We start from the raw sequence: 5,165 nt of genomic DNA, 5'->3' as shown, positions 1-5,165 counted from the left end.
GGGCGGCGGGCGGCGGACGGGCAGGCGGGCGCGGGGCGGGGAGAGGGTGGGGAAAGCCGGCGCGGCTGCTCATTAGCATTTAAAGGCACCCTCGATTCTCGGTAAGGCTTTCCCCGGGCTGGCGGTCCCAGGGATGTGGGCTCCCCGGCTGGATCGCCTCAGAGCCGAGGGGTATCCCCCTCCACGAGACATCTTTCATCTGAGCCTGCTTCTTGGGGAGGTGGAGTGGGGCAGTCACACGCCATCTCAAGAAAAAAAGAAAACCTCAAAATCCTTTATATTTGTGCACCCAGCAGCCACCAGAAACTATTCTGGGTCCTGCGATTAGGAACTAGAATAACCCGGGCGCAGAGGCTGGCTCACTCCGGTAAGACTAGTACTTTAACAGGTACAGACAGGACCGACCGTCACCGTGAGTTCGATCCTAGAATGGGCTTCTGAAACCGTGCCTCAACTACCCTTTCTTCCAAGAAACAACACGGAAACAAGGGACTGGAGATGTAGCTCAGGGGATCCAGTGTTTGTGTAGTAGGCACAGAGCCCTGGGTCTAGGAGTGGAACAATTCGAGCTTATCATTTGGAAAAGAAGTTTTAGGACTGCATGAGACTCTCCAAACAGGTGCATGCATGCACGTGTGTGAACACCCCTCTTCCAACAAAACAAAACTGCAATGAAAATTTAAGGCCCCATAAGCGACTCCACAAATGAAAAAATCAAAATCTAGACCTTACAGAATTACCGCAAATGCGGGGTTTACACCAGTTAGAAGCAACAGATGATAATAAGCAGTTAGAATGTATTAACCTACTTTGAAACAGTGGAATTAATCCACATCATGCCTTTTGTTCCAATGGCTGTAATTAGCTTTAAACTGGTGAAAGCTTGAGCAATTGAGAGCAGGGCCTGCAAGATGGCTTAGCAGGTGAATGCTTGTAAAGGCTTGTGTCTCAGCCTGGCCACCTGAGATCCATCTCAGGACCTACCTGATGGAAGGAGAAAAACTCCCTCAAGTTGTCCTGACCTCCACAACTGTGCTATGGCAACAGCATGCTGCCCTGACCCCCTATTAATGGGGGAAAAATGTTGCTTTTGTTGTTTGTTTGTTTTTTGAGATAAGGTTGCTCTGTTTTATTCCTGGCTGTCTTTGAACACCCTCTGGAAGGCCAGCGTAGCCTATGAGATCCTCGTACCCTGCCTCCCCAGTGCTGAGAATAAAGGTGTGTACCATCATGCCCAGCTTGATAAACAATTTTTTTTTTTTTTTTATTTTCGAGACAGGGTTTCTCCGTAGCTTTTTTGGTTCCTGTCCTGGAACTATCTCTTGTAGACCAGGCTGGCCTCGAACTCACAGAGATCCACCTGCCTCTCCCTCCCGAGTGCTGGGATTAAAGGCGTGCACCACCACCGCCCGGCTTGATAAACAATTTTTAAGGCAAAAACGAATACACAGACAAAAACCGAGAGTCCTCCTGGACAGCTCAACCATAAGCATTCCAGTCAAGGAGCATACATTACCCTTTACAGAGTGATGCTGAACACAGGATACCGAGGACCATCTGGAATACAGGGCCATTTGGCTCCAAAACTCAAATGGTGCCTACCCTTAGTAACCAAATAATTATACGCCAACCCCTCAGTGCCCTGGAGCTGCCTACCTTTATGAGAGTTTCCCAAAGGCGCTGTGACAAGAGGATCATATATGATTTCAGTGTCTGGTCCAAAGTTTTCAAGTTCCCTCTTTCCCCAAGTATTTACCCTCTTTTTCTCCCTGGAGCCTGTTGGTCATGTCCATGTGCCATCAAGATGGCGGCTCTCAAGGGGAACTCCGCTCCTCCTTATACTTCCACTGGTTAGCACAATCCCCAGCCTACACCTTGCACGCAGTAAATATTTGCAAAATGAAAACAACAAAGACTAGATTGTTCCAAACTCATGTACTTATCAATGCAGTCATCAACGGAGTCCATCCATGACACATACAATTTTAGAAAAATAATTGTTAAGCCCCGATGTGATGGTGCAGGCCTTTAGTCTCTGTACTGGGGAGGCAGAGGCAGGCAGATCTCTGTGAGTTTGAGCCCAGCCTGTTCTACAAAGCCAGTTCCAGGACAGCCAGGCTGTCACACAGAGAAACTGTCTTGAAACAGATACACAAATCAACAAACAAAAAACTAATTGTTGGGTAGGTAGGGGAGATGTTTCAGCAGGTAAACGTACTCATTGCCACATATGCTGATGACCTGAGTTCAACTCCCCTAACATGGTGGAGGGAAGAACCAACTACAGGAAGCCATCGTCTGTCTTCCAAACCTGTACTGAGGCAAACGTGTCCTCATGTCACCCCCCCACACACACCCACGATAAAAATAATTAAAATATTAAAAAATAAATAAAGATAAGTTCTGGACAGGGTTGTAATTTCAGTCTTTGAGAGGCTGTAAGGAAGATCATAAATCCAAGGCTGCTTGAGCTACATAACTAGATCCCATCTCCCCAAATAAAAAACATAAATCAAAATAAATGACAAACCTTAAAATGAAAAATATAGTTCAATTATCTTAAAATTAAGTCTTCAATGTTTAAACACTGCATGATCCATATTGAAATCCAATGAAAATATGAATGACATGTAAGGATTTGCCACACCTGGCAATTAAAACATATTCACTGTTAGAAAATAACTCCTAACCTCTGGAAGACCCTGGAGGAACTTCAGATGTTTTTACTGGGACTTCCTAGAATTTGAGCTGGAATAATTCCCCTGAGTACCCATCATTTCATCCAATAAAAACAGCTGAGAGTTCCTCATCCTGAGCTAGATAAATTTAGAGAATGAGTGAAAATAAACATGACCTATGCCATCTTAATAATCTTAACTTGGAACCTCCTTAGACACAAATGAACACAAAGACCCTCACTCTTCCACTCAGGCTTGTACATACACACACATCCATGAAGCACATCTGTGTGCTGGGCAAAATACTGCACTATAAAGAACAGATGTTGCTCAAGACTGCTCCCTCTGAGATCTTTACACCATATTCAAGTCTTTTTCCTTATATTTTTCAAACGGTTTTGTTTGCTGAGATAGGGTTTTCCAGTGTGGCACAGGCTGGCCTGGAGCTCATGAAAGTCCTGCCGTCTCAGGCTCACGAGTGTTGAGTCTGTGGCATGAGTCATCATACCTATCATTTATTGTCTCTCCTATAAGCATGTAATCGTTATTTCTTAAATGTGAGATAACGTGGATGCAAAATCTAATTGCAGACAGCCGTCGTTTTAAAGCACTGGCTATGTTGGTCCTGAGAACAGTGCTACTCTATTCCTATTAAGAAGGAAGTCAGAGCATCCACGAAGGTTGAAAAGGCAGAGGGAGAAATTCAGAGCAGCATCTCCCAAAGATCTTTGGTATTCCTCTCGAGTCATTCTGTCTCTGGGAAGCTCTTCGCCCTTCACAGCTATATGTAGGTTTTATGATACTTAAACCCAGTACAATTTAAAGCCCTTTCTTAAAAATAAGTGAAGGGCTGCAAGATGGCTCAGCAGACGAAGGTATTTGCCACCACACTGGTGATTGAAAGTCAATTCCAGAGGCAGACATGATGGAAGGAGAGAACGTACCCTCACCGATTATCCTCTGACCTCCATACTTCAGCATGTGTCCTGTGCTCAGTAATTTTATTTTAATTATAGTTCTGTGGTGGTTTGAAGAGAATGTCCTCCCCACCGCATGAGCTCTGGCACTTGAGAAGTTGGTTCCCAGTTGGTGGCACTGTTTGGGGGACTTTTAGGCATGACTTTGTGGGAGGAAGTGTGTCACTGGAGATGAGCTGTGAGGTTCAAATGCCTCTGACTCTTCCCACTGTTCTCTTTGCTCCTGTTGCCATTTGAGACATGAACTCTTGGTTGTTCCTGCCACCATGTCTGCTGTATATGGCGCCACGATTCCATGCCATGATGGACCCTTATCCCTCTAGAACAATAAACTATGGTGTTTTATTATTTAACAGAAAAGTAGTTAATAAAAGTTCTAACACTAAATTTGCTAAGGCCATTCTAGAATCTTACTAAAAGTTCTCAAAGAACAGGAGCCCAGAAGTTCATTTCCTTCCTGCACCAGCTCTCTCAGGGCTAGCAAAGTCTCAAAAAGTTCTTCTGGCAGCGTCTTGAAACTGCTTCTTGCCCAAGTATCTTCCTATAACTGGCTTTGGGCAACCATGGTTGCCTCCTCTTTTGCTTTCTAAACCTCTTGCTAACAGATTCCCATCTGGAAGTATGTAATAGAGAAAGAGATTCTAGGAAGTATAATTCCTGCTTTTGAAGAGCCTCAGGGTGAGGCTGAGTTGACAGGAGACTATGCAACAAATAATATCAAGGAAGAAACAAATAATCCTAATTGACTATGGTGATTACGTATGGTTTAAAGAAGCATCTTCATTCAAGTAACTAAAGCAGGAAAACCTGACTGACCTAAAATCACATGAAAGAGAAACAGATTGGTATCCTAAGGAAAAAGCAAAAGTAAACATTTTCAGAGTGTCCCTAGCAATGCTGGGAGGAGGTGGGCCCTGGTTATTCCATTCCATTAACATTAGCTAACATAACATTGCTTTCAGTATAGATGTTGATTGGTCCCATTAGGTGCTAAAGATGTCGCATAGAAGGAAAGAAGGATGGCCCTTGTATTGGAGGAGATTAAAGTTCAGATCAGCACTGCCCCAACTGAAATGTATTTGGAGCCCCAAATATTACGTGTGTGTGTATCACATATAATACATCTGTATGTATTATATACACAATATACATGTTACATATGATACACATATATTACATACACATCACTATTATTATATATTTTATATACTTACAATGCATGAATGTGTGTCTTGGACATTGAATTGCTGTAGAGATACTATGACCAAGGCAACTTTTATTAAAGAAAGCATTTAACTGGGGACTTGCTTACAGTTTCTGTGGTTTAGTCCATTGTTGTGTAGGCAGATGCTGGAGCAGTGGCTGAGAGAGCTACATCCTGATCCACAAGGAGAGAGAGAGAGAGAGAGAGAGAGGGGGGGGGGGGGCCTGGCATGGACTTTGGAAATCCTCAAAGCCCTCTCCTAGGGACATACTTCCTCTAACAAGGCCACAGCTCCTAATCCTCCTA

This window comes from Microtus pennsylvanicus, chromosome 8 (assembly GCF_037038515.1).
Source record: "Microtus pennsylvanicus isolate mMicPen1 chromosome 8, mMicPen1.hap1, whole genome shotgun sequence".
Classification (NCBI taxonomy): Eukaryota; Metazoa; Chordata; class Mammalia; order Rodentia; family Cricetidae; genus Microtus; species Microtus pennsylvanicus.
Note: the sequence above shows the minus strand (reverse complement) of the source record.